This window comes from Camelus dromedarius, chromosome 28, assembly GCF_036321535.1.
Source record: "Camelus dromedarius isolate mCamDro1 chromosome 28, mCamDro1.pat, whole genome shotgun sequence".
NCBI classification, from domain to species: Eukaryota; Metazoa; Chordata; class Mammalia; order Artiodactyla; family Camelidae; genus Camelus; species Camelus dromedarius.
Window position 1 is genome coordinate 14,501,332 of NC_087463.1, and position 16,702 is coordinate 14,518,033.

Sequence of the window (16,702 nt, forward strand, 5' to 3'; positions counted from 1 at the left end):
CTTGGGTGCACACCCCAGCTTATTTTCTTAACTGCCATCACTCCCCTCTTGTATCTAGAGTTTGTGTTTGTGGATACAGCACTGTACAAAGTGACTCCACACGAGTGACAAGTACAACCTTCGTTACATTTATGTTAGGGACGTATGTTACACTAATACCTCAGTTTTTGTGAGGACAGACATACAGCCTGACACTATTTACATATGCATCGTGCCGACATGTACTCAATATTGTTAATAAAGGTAGCTCATGTTTATTTAGTGTTAATGACATGCTGTGCTCCGAGTTTAACGCTTTATAAACGTTGGCATCTCGAAACTTCTCACATCACCATAGTGAAGGCTTCAGTGTTATTCCTAGTCTACAAGGAAAAGCCCAAAGCTCTGGACACGTTGGATAACTTGCACAATGATTACTAAATTTTGAATCAAGAGCAGTTGCTTTCCAAGGAGAGTTCTTTTATATTCTTTTAACTTCTATGTTACAGTTCGTTAGATATTTTAATCAGGTGTTAGTTGCCTTGAGTGGAGCTGTTTGGCTGGCTGCATGCTTTATACCAAGTCTGGCATCTTGGACATCTAAATTTTGATAGTCACAAATATCCATCTAGGAAATGTTCAAATATTTCTATGAGGATTTTGTCCAATTTTATTTAAAACAATAAAACTCAGAAGCAACCTGGATAGCCAATGATAAGCAACTATGTAAACCAGCTGTGGCGTCCTCACGCTCCAGGACAGTGCACAACACTTTGGATCATGAACAGAAGAGTTTTTAATGACATTGAAAAAATCCAAACACATTTAGTTGACAGGGGAGATAACAATCTACTTTTACCTGTGGCGAAAAAGAATATGAAAATGAATATATGCATGTTCCTATGTGACTGAAGCACTGTGCTGTTCACCAGAAATTGACACCACATTGTAAACTGACCACACTTCAATAAAAATATATTATTAAAAAAGTCCCCCCCAAAATCTACTTTTACAGAATAGTCTCAGTTATTCATGCACATTAATTTATTTTCCAAAATGTCAACCTCTGCCATGCATGATTCTAAGTGAGATGATGCATATAAAGTGCTGGATTCAGTATTTAGCACAGTCAGCACTCAAGCGTTAGTCATTGTTATTATTGGCAATTATTCTATAATTAGGAAAAAATACGAACAGAACATCATGGGGATCTATGCCTGTAGGCTTTTCCATTCTCCAAAAATGACTTCTAAAATGCATCTGCCCCTCATTGGGAAGTAAAATATGAGACTATAAAATGTAAGTTTACTTAAGCACAGGCATATTCAGGGTTAAAGCCTTTAATTGCAGAGTAAAACATTTTCCCTCTTTCCCAATTTTCTGTGGACTAGTAAACGACTATTTCTTAGGATTTTACATGTGTTTAATTGGCCTCACTTGTGGTTTTATGCTTTAGCTAACATTTAAATTTAACACACTTCTTAAAAAAGTTCCCAAACCCTTAAAGGCAGACTTTCACCAGAAGTCTTTCAGAACAAAAATAAAAGTGGTTACCATTTATTGAACACCTACTATCTGTCAGGCAGGACAACCCTGTGAGGTAGATATTATCATCCTGTCTTTCAGATGCGGAGATGTCTCTTTCAGATGTCTCTCAGCTGGTAAGTGGCAGAGTCTGGATCTAATCTCGCCATCACGGGGCATATAAAATATTGAAAAGTCTGAAAGCCCCATAGAGAAGTTTTATTTTTGTAGTGAATATACATGACATAAAGTTACCATTTTAGTCATTTTAAGTATCCACATCAGTGGCATTAAGTGCATCCAATAGAAACACTTTGTAAGCAATCATTTCACCACCATTCCTGCCATGTATATTCATACTTATTTCCCATATTAAGACTGGATCCAGTCCTTCGAGGTTGAGGGAGGAGACAGACAAAAAGGAAAAGATTTGACAGCCACAAGCATGTGATCCAAAGAAAGCAAGCCACTGCAGAACCAACCAACTCACCACCCGACCATCTGCCATGGGCCAGATCTGAGCAGCTGAGAAGTTGGAAGGAGCTCTAAGCTGCGCAGGGAGTTCTCTGCTGTATGTGTGTGTATAATGCAGGCACTCGTGGAATAGTTTAACTCTGTCATCTTGCACTACCCAAGAAAAATTAGAAATCTTTTCTTTGAAGTCCTAGGCAACATAAAGAAGCTTTCCAGGTCTAAACCTTGATCCTTAGGTGCCTCGTTAGCGCAGTAGGTAGCGCGTCAGTCTCATAAACCTTGATCCTTGTAAGACAGGCTCTACACAAAATATGTATTTAGAAACTTTATAGTCTCTTCCCATCACCCTAGCATGCTGCAGACACCTGTGCACTTACACAACCTCCATTAAGCACTTGCTCAGGACAGACTTCTACCTCAGGCTACTACTACCAGGAACAGAATCACCCATCCAGATTACTGAGGCATACAGATAAGCCAATAATGGGTGACAGCCACCAGACGTAGCAAGGCCTGTCATATCTGCCCAAACGCTCACCTCCAATCCATGCCCTCCTTTGTGTCTCCACAGCCACCACCCTAATTCGGGCCACCATCATCTCTCGCCTGAAATGCTGCAGGTAGACTCTAACAGGACTTCCCAAAGTCCACTTCTACACGGCCACCAGCGTCACGCCATTCTCCTGCTTAGACCCTTCCTGTGTGTTATCAATGAAGACAGGGCCTTTAGGGAGGTGAATTAGGTTAGCTATATGGGAGGGGCCCCAACCCGACAGGTCTCAGTCCTTATAAGAGGAAAAACACACCCGCGAGCTCTCCCTCTTTCTGTGTGTGCACAGAGGGAAGGCCAGGTGGAGACGCTGCAAGGTGGCGGCCATCCACAAGACAACGAGAGAGGCCTCACCAGAAACCAAGCAGGGGGCACATTTGTCTCCATCCTTTGGGGGTTTACAGTCTAGACAGAAGTCAGCAAATTATAGCCTGAGGGCCAGATTTGGCCAACAATCTTTTTGGTCAATAAAGTTTTATTAGAACACATCCTTGTTCATTCCTTTATGCACTGTCTTTGGCTATTTTCCACAACAGCAGAGTTGAATAGTTGTGACAGATACCAGATGGCTTCAGAGTCTAAAATATTTACTATCTGGCCCTTTACAGAAAAAAAGCCTAGTGACCCCTGAACTAAAACAAACAATAATAAGAGATAGCCACAAAACAAGTGGCCACAGCCAGATAAAATCATTACTGACCTGGATAAGCCATGCATGCCTTGGGGATGTGAGATAGACTACCAGGTCCATAGAAGTGGGAAAACGTCCCTAAATAACGCAGTTGCCCTGTTGTTTGGGAATCGTACTGCTTCAACTGCTGCCCAGCTGTGTATCTAGAGAAGACACTCAACTCCAAGTGCCTGAGGGAAGCACGCACCGGCATCTCCCGCTTCGTGTGAGGAAGCTGTGGCCACACAGTGTCTAATGCCCAGTTCAATATGGCATCTCATCATTAATCCATCTGCTAAATCGTGGCACCAAATGTCAATGGGAATAAACGTTAGAGCAAGGAAGCAAAAAACGTTATCAAGATTTTTTTAAATTTATCAATATGATGCAGCATTCAAGGCTGTTCTGGTCACATGATCTTAAGAAAACAGCCTTAATTAGCTCCTGCTTAGGCTGAAGAGCAGCACGATTTATTGGAAAGAACACGGGTCTGGATTCAAATTGTGACTCTACTATTCACTAGTTTATCACTTGGGCGGGTTATTTAACATTTTGGAAGCTTACTTTTCTCATCCATGTTTAAAAAAAAAAAAAAAAAAGGAGGGGGAGGAAGATGTCTCATTTTCCATCCTGCCTTCTGCAGGATTCAGCCCTCTTGGTCATAAACCCCAGAAGACAAGAGGGGTAAATGGCAGGAATCCCAAACTCAAACCCCGAACATTCATCATTTGCCATCTTTGAATACTTGGCTATGAAGTACTTGTGAAGTGAACGAATGCATGAAATTCTTTATTCCCTCTGTGGAGGCGGGGATGCTGAAGGAGAAAGGAAAAGGGAGCCCAGGCAAAAACAAATACCCTTTCTGCCTTTGCAACAAAACTCTGAAGTCAGAAGTAATGAAAACACAAATTTTTGTTGCAGTCGTCAGGTTTCTAGATTCAAATGCAGGGAAAATAGAAATAAAAAAAGTTGAGTTTTTAAAAAAAAAAAGTTGAGTTTTTGCCACTGCGAGGGTACGATCTGTACACAGACCACACTCAGAGGCTGAAGAAGGCCAAGATTTCCCGATCAACGATATCTTTGTGGTATAAATTTATTCGTATCCAGGGTGACCCAAGCCTAAACAGGAAGTAAGAGTCACAATATTCACTTTTGTTCATGTTTCATCATACTTTTTTTTATAACTCTTTAAAGTCCTCAACAAGAAAGGGTACTTCTGAAATGGCTTTTTCCTCATTTTCTTTGCCTATTATTATTATTAAAGGTAATGCAAAATATTTAACATAACATATGTCAGTACAGTTATAGTACATTTGCGTATTATATTTCTATATGCTCTATGCTATCTATGTATGTTTTTTTTTATCATATATTCCATACTAAATGTACTAACTTACAACTCTGGCAGGCAGAATCTAAGATCCCACCACCTGGTGTTCATGCTCTTGTGTAATCCCCTCCCCAGAAAGGGCTGGACATAACGCGTGGCTTTCAACCAACAGAATACAGTACAGGTCATGCGGTGTCTTGTCCACAATTAGATTACAGGAGACTGTGACTTCCTTGTGGACAGCCAGCTCTCACCCCTACCTGGCTTGGAGGAAGCAGCTCTCCTATGGAGAGGCTCATATGGCAAGAAATTAAGTGGACATAATGGGCCAATAGTCAGCAAGGGGTCCTCAGTCCAACAACCCTTAAGGAAATGAATTTTATGCATGTACAGCATGGTGACTATAGCCAACAATACTGCACTGTTTATCTGAAAGTTGCTAAGAGAGTAGATCTTAAAAGTTCTCATCACAAGAAAAAAAACTACCACCGTGTGATGATGGAATTAGCTAAATTTGTTATAGTTATCAGTTCACAATATAGACATGCATGTATCAAATCATTATGTTATACACCTTAAATTAATACAATGTGGTATGTCAATTCTGGGGGGGGAATACATCTTTTTAAATTAAAAAAAAAGGAAAGGAATTTTGCCAACAACCACACGAACTGAGAAGTGGGTCCTTCCTCAGTCCAGCCTTCAGATGAGATGGCAGTCTGTGCTGACACCTTAACTGACACCTCGTGAGGGACCCTGAAGCAGAGGACCCGGTAAGCAGTGCTCAGATCCCTAAGCCAAAGGAACTACAAGACAACATACGTGGGTTGCTTTAAGCTGCTAAGTTTTGAAGTCATTCATTATGTAGCAATAGATAACTAACACACATATCATTAATCACAAATAACAAGAATTCTATGGTAAGATATCTAATATGACTGCTATTATTTCCAAGTTATTCCAAAGAAGAGCCCCGACTAAGAGGCAGCAGAAATCTCTAGTATCCTAGTCAGTCCAGACACATGCCATGCCCTGTTTGGAATCTGCCCGATCCTCTTGAGAGGAAAAGCCGACAAGTCTGATGACAGTTGTAATTAGACAAAAAAATCTCACGCAGCCACAGTAATAAAACCTATCTCAGATCTAGATTAAATTCAAACTTTATACTGTTATAGAAACAACATGATTACTGTTCCTAGGACAAACAGGGTTGTATTTTTTATTTCCTCCCAAACTAAAGCCGAGACAGCCTAGAAGCCTGGGATAACTGACAGAAAACTAAGGGACCATTAGTATCACCGCTGCGGGGGCAGCTCAGCCAGGGCCTTGACTCCTGACAGAAAAGGCTTGTCTGGGCCCGCAGCTGCATCCTGTTCCCCCGAAAGTCCATCCCAGAGCCCTCTGCCACAGGGACCGACTCCCACTTGACACCACCCAACTTTGATGGTCACCATCGAAAAAGGCGCAGGGGAAATCCCAAAACCTTGACCTCTCAGAGAAGGGTAGTTTTTTCATTTTCCTGATAAAACTTAAAAGATTTCTTGGTGAGATTATCATCCCAACTGGGTCACGGGCTCCCCAGCTCATCCTAGTAACGATGACTATCTCTTGCTAGTATTAAGCTGCCCTTACAGTTCACCTCTAAGTGTTTTCACACTGATTGTCATGAAATTATTCTGAAATGCGCGGTCAGGCACTAGCACTGCCATTTTACCAAAGAGAAAACTGAGGTGGTTAAGGAACCTTCCCAAGGTTATTTAGCTCGTAAGTGGTAGCAGCGGATTGGAATCAGGCCCACTGACTGCACCCCCGGCTCGGTGCTGGCGGTGGTGTGGTCCACACTTGGGGGATTCAGACGGCAATTCACGCTTCCTCCAAGAAGCATCAGAGCCCGCTCCCCTACTGCAAGTGCAACCACTTTCCTCGTCTACAAACCAACTTAGGGCCTCCTCAGCCACAAGAAAAACGTAAACAAAGGCAATGGGGACTCGACAAGCAAAATAAAGTCAACCTTGGGGTCTACAGACAGGTCTCTCTGCCACCGAGAAGTTGGAAACTTTTAAAAGCCTCCCACTTTATATCATGTTAAAGTGCATTTGAGTCAATAATTACGTCCTCAGCGTTTTGAGCAGGGCTGCGTGGTGGGAGTCACAGAGGTGGGCAAGAACTGTGGGGGGTGGGGGTGGGAGAGAGGTTTTTGGGAATGAGGGACAGCAGGAGAGTAGAAGGCACCACCTGGCTGGAAGATTCAGGGGGAGCAGGGAAGAATGAGTGAAAGGCTGGTTGGAGTCATCCTCCCGGACCCTGAGGACTTGACCAGGCTTTATTCCAGGGAGTGGAGAGAAAGCACTGAACCTATCTGCAAGGAGAGAAATCTGACCCGCCCAGGGCTTCAGGAGGGTGAATCTGATAGAGGACAGAGTGTGGGCGGCCAGGAAGGTGAGAGCCAGGCAGGGAGACCATCCAGAGGTCACACTGGACAGTGAGCATCTCCCAGTCACAGTTCTGTCACCTGTAAAACCCAGCCGTCCGGTCATGTTACCTCTGCAGCCACGTTCAGAAACAATGCTCAGTGTGTGAAAGGAGCTGAAGCAAGAGGGAAACCAGGCCTGAATTAGGCTGGTGGCAGCTAGAAAAATGTGTTTAAAATTAAGGCCAGGCGGGGCTGCCATTCTTCTGTCTGGAAAACTAATGGGGAAAAAAAGGAAACAAAAGACTCGAACTGGTTCCCACAGGATAATGATGCCAGATTTCCCCAAATGTTTCTTTCCTTTGGAGATTCAGCCTCAGTCCACTCTATGTTTTTATAATAAATACTGAAAGTTACCAGGAGAAAAGCATTGTTATTGTCCATTCAAGCTTCATCCGTACTCGTTCGCGACAATGGTCCCATTTTCGCTTCATTATTATTGCCTCTATAATTTGGTTTTTAAATTATATTCATGCTTAAATAATATACTATCATAGGGGGCTTTACAATTGACAGTTGCCTGGAAGCAAAGCCTCCAAAGTAAAATAAAAAGTTAGTCTGTCGAGTTGAATTAATTTTAGGGTTTGAGGAGTCACCAGCCTATTGAGAGATGGATGTATTTGTCGGAAAGATTACACTACAGAGGGATGTAATAATTAGCATCGTGTTGCAGAACAAAACATAAATCTTAAAATTTTCAATCCACAAAGAGACGATCTGTATTTCCCATTCAGATTCAATAGGAACCACTAGTTTAAATAAAAAGGTAGGAGAGGGGGCAGATGTGATAAGTACATGGGAAGAAACACACAAGTTTCCTAGTAGTAAGAGTAATATTTCCTTGCTAACAAGAGTAATATTTTATATTACTAGCAATAAAATAATATTTTACATTACTAACAATAAAAGAATATTTTGTATTACTCTTACTAGCAATCAAAGAAGGACAAATTGATAAAAATGTAAGACACCATTTTATGCCTATTAACAATATTCACTGACTACTTCCAATGCTGGCAGTAGAAAAGCTGAGTGAATTCTGTCTCTGTCTGTCTCTGTCTCTGTCTCTCTCTCTCTCTCTCTCTCTCACACACACACACACACACACACTATTGCTGCTGACACTGAACTTGGTACATTCCAGTGGAAAACAATATAGCAACACTTTATGTACCAATAACACTAAAGATATTTGTAACATTTGACCCAATAATTTCAATCACAGGAACACTTCCAATAGAAACAATTCAACAAATGAAAGAACTCAATTCACAGAAAAATTCTTCATGGTTGTTGTCAGCTCTCCCAAGCAGTCCATCAGGATAGTGGTTTTCTAACCCATGATATTAGTGTAGCCATTAAAAACAACAGCCCTAGAAACATAGGAAATGCTTTAAATACAATATTTTCAAATATAGTATTAAAGCGGGGGAGAGAAATCAGAATTGTGTCCTATTGCTGCAGCTTTTGTTAGTAATACATATATGCAGAGTTTGGAAAAGAATTTTTGTTCTGGAAGAAGATCCCCACTGTGTATGTTTTTCCTCCCCAAATGATCGACAACTGACACCCACCCACCCCTCGTATCTGAAGACTGTTGGGCAGTCACTTACGTGCTGGGCTCTTTCAATGAAATCCACACAGCACACCTAAAAGGCAGGTATTATCCTCATTTTGCAGACTTTAGAGAGGTTAGGTGACTTCTCCAGGGTCACAGAGTGATATTTCAACCAGGTGTGTTTGCCCCCCAATCTCTTCCTATTTGCCATGGGGCCGTTCAAAGGAGGGGAAAGTTGTCTCAGAGTCAGAGGAACCCGTCCACCCACACTGTCTTCCTCTCATCCCATCTGTTTACCAAAAGCGGCAGCATGAAAGCAGGTTGCTTTCATCCAGAGGTTTGAGCCCAGAAAAGGGATGGCTTGCATGTCAGGGCAGGAGTGATGAGACCTATCTTTTTATCTTCCATATCATCACACCTTCCCAGTGCATTAGGAAATGCAAGATTCCAATTCTCTCTGAAGGATCATGAGATGCCACGAAATCCAGTCTGGGTCCGTCTTTTCCTCGGAGCCCTTGCTGACCTACACTCTGTGCCAATGGAGAGCAAAAGACACCGACGTTCACTTAACTTCCGGGCTTTCTGCAATAAAAACAACAGAACTCAAGGGCCCTGGGCAGAGGTCCAGTGACAAGGTGATTTAGAACTTTTCCCATCCCGTCCTAATCCATATCCAAAAGGTCTGTGGCCTCAACTGAAAACACTCCCTCGTTCTATCTTTCCATATGGAAAGATGTTTCAAATTCTCCCAATAGTCATATGTAAGTACATTTCAAGGTTTGAATGGACAGTATGTATGACCGATACATCAAGTATGATCAGGTCACCTACCTGATGTCTTGAAAAGACACTGTGATGGTTTCATGACAGTCTGTGCCTGGTGACAGTCTCACTTCTCAATCCATTTGAATGTTAGCACCTTCCCAAATTCTGGGTCTCAGAAGATTAAGGGATGAAGGCCAAATCTGACATTTAATCACGGTCTCCTCTGCTGCATTGAAAGTCAGCTTAGAGGACACAACTTAGACTACAAACTCTTCCCTGACAGCTGCATTTACACCCAAAGTTTTGGACCAAGATCACACTGGAAACATATGGCTAATATCTTATATGTCTCTTGGAAACACATTGGGTTTGAACAATCTCCAAGAGTTTCCTTCAGACAGACAGTGATTCTATCTGTTCTGGCTTTAAGATTTTTGGACAAGTCAACTAAGTGTCTAAGTTTCTATGTACCTGATAGGTTTAAGGATTTAAGATAATATTTATAGAGTTTCTAAAGCTTCCAGTGTTTTTCTGGGATGATGGGTGGTGGTGAGTGTTTAAAGAGCAACTGACTGTGCGTTCTGTGTATCAGGCACTGAGCTGAGTGCATGGCACGTATTATCTTATTTCATTTGCTGAAGGTCAAATTATTATCCCCATTTTACAGACAAGACAACTGACCTTAAGAGAGTTTAAGTGCTCTGTCCAAGGGCACAGAGGCAGTAAATGGGATGAAGTTCCTTGTTGAAAGGCTATGCTCTTGGTCACAATATTCAGTGCCTTACTGTACCCCAATAACATCACTGTGGGGGTAAGCTGGAGAAGAGATATTCATCCAATTTACAGCCAAGGAGACAAATAACTAAGAAACACACAGTTAAATCTGTGTTGGAGCTAGAACAGGTGAGTGGCCAGACACCTTGACATCCTCCGATCTTTCTACTCAGGCCTTGGCCTCTGCGGAAACTGAGAAAGGGGGACGGGCATCAATGGAGGTCACCACTAGCAAGTGTAGGTTCACTCTTGCGAGAGAATTTCTCCACTGTTAGCTAGAATCCAGGTCTCTGATTTTAGAGGCAATGCCTTTTGCCCTCTGTTGACTTGGGGGGAAGCAGTCCTTAGAGCTGCCTGGTTTCCTGCTCTACTTCTGTGAACAGGCCTCCTGCCCCCTACCCCGCCCAACCCCCCACGCTGACTGGGCAGGAGGTTTCCAAAGGTACCCCTTGGCAGTGCTCCTCAGTGGAGCCCCTGGGGCAGTGGGGCCCAGCAGTTCAGCTGCTGTCTTCTGCAAATCTGACTGTGGTGTACTACAGAATTTTTATTTGAAGGCTTCCAAAATACATATATATATATGATGATGATGATTACTGCCTTAGCTCATTCTCCCAGGAACTAAGAATAAAAGATGTGTGTGATATTGTGATTTATAACAAGAAATATGTATTTGGTCTTTGTTCGGTTCCTGGCACAGAGCTCCTAAGACCCTTGGAACTTTTCCAAGTGACGAGAGTTATACAAGTGTCTTTTGCTATTTAACAGGGTGACTTTTGGAAAGAACCCAGGGATTGGGAAAGGGGCTAGAGATTGAATCAATCACCAATGGCCTGTGATTTAACCAATCATGCCCATGTAATGGAGCCTCTGTAAGAGCCCTAAAGGAGGAGGTTTGAAGAGCTTCCAGGCTGGTAACAGGTAGAAATTTGGGGACAGTGGCACACCTCTCCCCATCCCTTGCCTTACACATCTCTTCCATCAGGCTCCTGAATTATAGCCTTTTATAATAAACCAGTAATCTAATAAGCAAAAGATTTCAGTTCCCTGAGCTGCTTTAGCAAATTAATTGAACCCCAAAAGGGAGTCATTGGAACCTCCCATATAGAGCCAGTAGGTCAGAAGGACAGGTGACAATCCAGACTTGCAACTGGTGTCTAAAGTTGAGGGGAGAGTAGTCTTGTCAGACTGAGCCCTTAACCTGTGGGATCTGATGCTGTCTCCAGGTAGACAGTGTCACAATTAGGTTGAATTGTAGGACAGCCAGCCAGCGTCAGAGAACTGCTTGGTTGCGTAGAAAAAACACACCTGCTAGAATTGGGTGCAGGATCGTTTAACATGACTCATCCAAATTCCCACAGGTAGTCGGGGTCAGGCTGCCACTGCAAGGACCTGTAAGAGGGAGGAGGGGGTTGGTTGGTCCAGCTTGCAGGTAATAAGGAAGTGCATCCCCAGCAGCAGATTCAAAAACAGCAGCAAAACCAACTAAAAAGTCATAATTTTTAAGACTTTACTATCACCATGAATGGATGTCAGTGATAAAACACTCCTCCTCTGAAAAGCCCTTTGGTTGTAATTACTGCTCAGTTCCAAACTTAAAACAAAAACAAAAACAAAAACAAAAACGTATCTACAATAAACATGGGATTCTATGGAAGCAAATTCTGAGAACTCCTGGTTACGCAGCCCACCTGCCACATGCAAGTTCAGCTGCAAGTTTGCTGCAAGAGTAAGTCTGATGCTGCCTGCCAGCAGTTAGTGTCGTCCACCCCCTGGTACTACACACGCCCGAGCTTCTGCAGAAGATTTGCAATAAACGATTTTAAAGAGACAGAAGGGTGAAATAAAATTTAAAACAACCAATCAGAAAACAGACCGCTTCCTTCAATTCTATCACTGTCCACAGCCACTTGGAGTTTTTATTTGGGTTTAAAATTTAAAACAGTGAAAACATACAGTGAGTTCTGACTTACCTCCAAAAATTCAAAATGAATTCAAGTGCAACCAAAGAAAATGTCGCTGCCTGGGTTTCTTTTCCACATATGAAAATTATTCTTATTCATTTCATTCCTGATTGTTAACTGAAAATAATTGTGTCCTATAGAGGGAGAGGTGTTTAAGTGATCTGCACGGGGTGTCAAATACTCAGGGTGCACCACAGCTGGCCGGTCTCCAACTTCATATCACACTGCCTGCTATAGAGTTGTGTCCCCTCCAAATTCATACGTTGAAGTCCTAACCTCCGGTACTGCAGAATTCAACCTTATTTGGAAAATAGGGTCGTTGCAGATGTAATTAGTTAAGATGAGGTCATTAGGATGAGCCCTAATCCAGCGTGACTGGTGTCATTATAAAACGTGGACATTTGGACACAGAGGCAGAGACACACACATATAGGGAGAATGCCAGGTGAAGACTGAAGTTATGCTGCCACTAGGAACTAGCAGACACTGGGAAAGAAACCTGAAACAGATCCTGGCACCTTCAGAGGGAGCATGGCCTTGATCTTGGACTTTGAGCCTCTATAGCTGTGAGACAACAAAATTCGACCGTCTAAGCCACTGGGTTTAAGGTACTTTGTTACAGCTCCCCTAGCACATTAATACACTGTTTCTATGTGTAGTTCTAAATTCCTTAATTCCTACAAACAAAAGATGTTAGGGTCAGATACAGCTTACTCTGCATCTACACATTCAGAATTCACTTCCCATCCTGTGTACCTAAAAGGGAAAACTGTGGCTAGCTTTTGTAACAAATTATGTAATTAAGATGTAAATAACCATGGTTTTTATCCCTTCTCTAATTACCCAAAGATAAAACATACTTTTCTTTTCTTTTTTTTTTTTTTTTTTTTGCCACATATCTAAGTTATAAGTTATTTGCAGGGAATAACAGGAAGAAACAACTGGTATTTAGTGCAAATAAGGAAAGGCTGCTCAAACAGGAATGACTCATGTACGCCTTGTACAAACATCTAGTCTGCTTTTCATTTTAAGAGAAAACAGAAACCCAGGGAAGTATCCAACATCTATTAAGACATCCTCAAAAATGTTTTGAGGTTTTAAAAAGTGCCAATTAAATAAGCTTTCTATTCCATCTCTTAAAACAACATGGCCCCAAGAAAAGTGCCAATTCATTCTAGAACTTTTTTCTGCGGTCATATTTTCTCCTCCGGATCAACATTTGCTTCCCTTTAAAATCTCTGTGTACCTTTTGGGGAGCAGTATCACACGGTAACAAGGGCTGGCACTGGATTTACCAACACCTCCCCCACCCCCAGCTTCCACCACCCCCAACACAAAGGAATGGGATACAGAGAGAACATTTTTTTTTTTAAGCTTGGAAGTGAAATAAAATGTAAACCAACCAACCAAAATACATTTGGATTTTTTTTTCTTTCTCTTTCACATGCCCCCTTCTCCACAGACCCCAGACTTCAACCCCCATCTCCTTCAAGGACTTGTAATGACAAAGAAAAGTTACTTTTTTGACCCTATTGTTATCATCATACTATTTATAACTTTCATCATACTATTAATAATGCTAATGAACTTCTGTATGTTCAACGTGTGACTTCACCTGATTTAGGTGCTGCGGAACTCTGAGTTGAGTCGGGAAGACCACTCCTCTATTTAGAAAGCAGGCTCACTGCCACTGTTCCCTGTAGGTCTGGGGAAGAAGCAGGCTCTGGCAGAGATGTCCAGAGGGCTCTCCCCATCGCCTCCCACCCCACCTCCCACTCCACCGCTGTTCTCAAGAGTAAACCCTCAACTGTCCACTGCAAATCAATGCCAGGGATAAGTTCCCAATAAGTGGCAAATCTAACTTTCCTGGACTTAATATTTCAACACAATGATCCTCCTGAGCTTTTTTTAAAAAGAAAAAAAAAAAAACAGTGTAAGAATAAAGGGAAGAGCATCAGTAGGAGGTGAGGGGCTTAAAGAATCCATAAATCTTCCTCGCCAAATCAGGAGTGAACATGCACACATGCTGTACCAACCCAAGAAAAAAAATTACTTAAAAACCTTTAAATACTATTTGGATCTGAGCTTTGGGTTAGATATCTGGAACTCATTAAAATCTTTTCAAAGCACATTTTTGAAAGCACCCTGAAAAGACTGTGCTGTGAATTTACATAAGGCCATCCCTCAGTATCTGAGTTGTGGCACACATGCTCCATCATATAATCAATGAAAAGCCAAGCTACGCTCAGGACTCAAAGGTGGCGTTTCCGCCCCAAAACAGGCCACCTCTGAACACTCTGCAGCCAGACCTGCCTAGAAGGTCAGCCCCTGGGCTCAGGGCTGGCTACCACTCAACCCATTCTTCGAGGTCACACCCTCTCCTTTGCTTTTTCACCTTAGAGGTCTGGCCATGATGACTCTGCACCTCAGCTTTCCAAAGTCTAAATGCCACGCACAGAAAACAACGTTGCCCAGCCCTGGCGTGGCTCATCCTGTGTATGTCTGCATTTGTCACGTGACGATTTACCTTTATGAATGTTTGTCATGGTTTAAATGCTGAGGCTATCAATAAGACAGGAATCATTTGAGAGAGATGTAAATGTTGCCATCTCGACCAAATACAAAATACAATTAATGTTCAAACACATTCTGAAACCTGAATCAATGACTGTCAGTGACTGGCTGTCCTCGGTCACATGAGGAATCTGAGATTTTGCAAGTTGTCTTCAAAGGTATGATTAGTTTCAGGTCTGCATTAGAAATGATAAAGGTCCTGCTCTCCACTCCAGCCCTGCCCACCGAGGTTCCTCCCCACCCAGCCACCCCCAACTCACGGGGACACACTCACAAAGGCAACAAGGCACTTCCATTCCTTTTCCAGATCCTCCAATCCTGATGTAACGGCTTTTTCATTTGTACTTGGACAACTTACTCATCTTTGTATTCTGCCTTGTATACTGGCTGCTTTTGTCTCTAGAGAAGTAAATTTCAAAGGCTCAAGACCAAGCTCTATTTCTCTTATTCCCCAAGTGAGGCAGAATTGAGAGATGGTTAAGTGCTCCTGTCTGAAGACAAAGCGTCAGACAGACAGGGCTAAAATCCCAGCTCCACCTCTTACCACTTATGGGACCTTGGGAACAAAATCTTCACCGAGCCTCCTCATTTGTAAAATGAAGGTATAATGCCTATCTTACAGGTCCTTGTGAAGCTCGGTCTTGGTCTCATGCAAACTTCTTAGCAGAGTGCATGGCACTGGGACCCAAGTATCCACTGAGAGCAATATTGGTGACCCATTTCATTAGAAACGCAGCAAGACAGTGTAGATATGAGAGAATGAAAAATATGTTTCTCCTCAACCAACTTACATAATTATAAACTACTATAAACCTAGAATACTCACAAACTGAAGTTTTCAAGTGAAAAGCAGAGCAAGAAAATCAAGATAATGGTAATCTTTATACTGGACTTCAGAGTTTACAAAAAGTTTTCACATACCATTAACACACTTGGGTTATACGATGTCACTGAAAAGTCAATTATTTTTGCTTTATTTTCTCTGATATCTCCATGGCCCAGAACAGTATCTGATACACAGTGGATCTTTAATAAAGAACTACCAAATGAATGAACTTTATAGATGAAGAATAATGCTCAGAGTTCAATGTTGTATCCAGATCCTCAGAGCTATTAACAGGCAAGGGACCAGAACCAGGTCTCATCACCTGAATCCAAATCCTGCATCCTTTCCTCTCCATCACCTTGTCCCTTGCCACTGGGGTAAGACTTCAGAGAACTATGATCATTTCAGGCACTATGTATTTTCTAGAGGATAGTAACTCCAAGATCTCCCAAAAGTGGACCCCAATTAAACAAACAAAACTAACATTCTTGTGTCATCTAGGGAAGAGTTATAGTTAGTAATCTAACTACCTAAACTTAAATGCAGATTTTTGCTCTCCTCAAAGTCTGCATAGCAAACAATCTATCACGGTAGGAAAAAGAGAAACAAACAAATTTCAAGACCAGGTTTAATGGAAAGATGTGGCTGAGTTTGGTTTGGAATAACGTTGGGGAGGGAGGAAACTGAGGTAGACATGAAAGGCCACTGGCCATGGCCATGAACCTCCAAGGAGGGCGGGGATTATACTGTTATTTCTATCTTTATGTGTGTTTGAAACCTTCCTCAATTAAAAAGAAAAACAAAAAAACTAGCCTTAAACTAATGTATTACCATTATACCCCCACCATATGCAGTCTGCATGTCCTAATTCACAACACGGGCTCTGAAGGGACCAGACACTTTGTGCAGCCATTAGCCCATCTGCAGAACTCAGATTCAATAGCTCACATGAAATAAGCTTTTGATAGTCAAAAGGAGAGTATTTTAAAATGAAACTGAGTATTTCACATTTGCCTGGTGCCCGAGGAGGCACGTGTGCGCCTTGAATCACTAAGAACATTTAGCACTGACCTTGCTTTTGTGCATAACTAAGAATCACTTTTAGCTCCGATACCAACCCCATCCTTTATATTTCCTCCTCCCCTAATATGTGACTAAAATATTGTCATTATCCCCATTTCAAGGATGTGCAAACTGAGGCTGAGACAGGTTACGTGGAGTGTTCGAGTTCACACAGCTGGTTGCCA

At 42.1% G+C, this 16,702-nt stretch overlaps 1 protein-coding gene across 2 annotated transcripts in view; it reads right to left on the reverse strand.

Moving 5' to 3' along the window:
* ATP8B1 (ATPase phospholipid transporting 8B1) overlaps nucleotides 1-16,702 on the reverse strand; it is a 102,301-nt gene that overhangs the window by 53,503 nt on the left and 32,096 nt on the right. Inside the window, exon 1 of one of the 2 annotated variants that reach the window (XM_064480365.1) lies at nucleotides 11,400-11,449. The exons of the other annotated variant lie outside the window; for it this stretch is intronic. The gene's annotated coding sequence lies outside the window, so the exon portion shown is untranslated. Of the gene's footprint in view, nucleotides 1-11,399; nucleotides 11,450-16,702 lie in introns of those variants that run through there. 2 annotated transcript variants of the gene reach the window in all.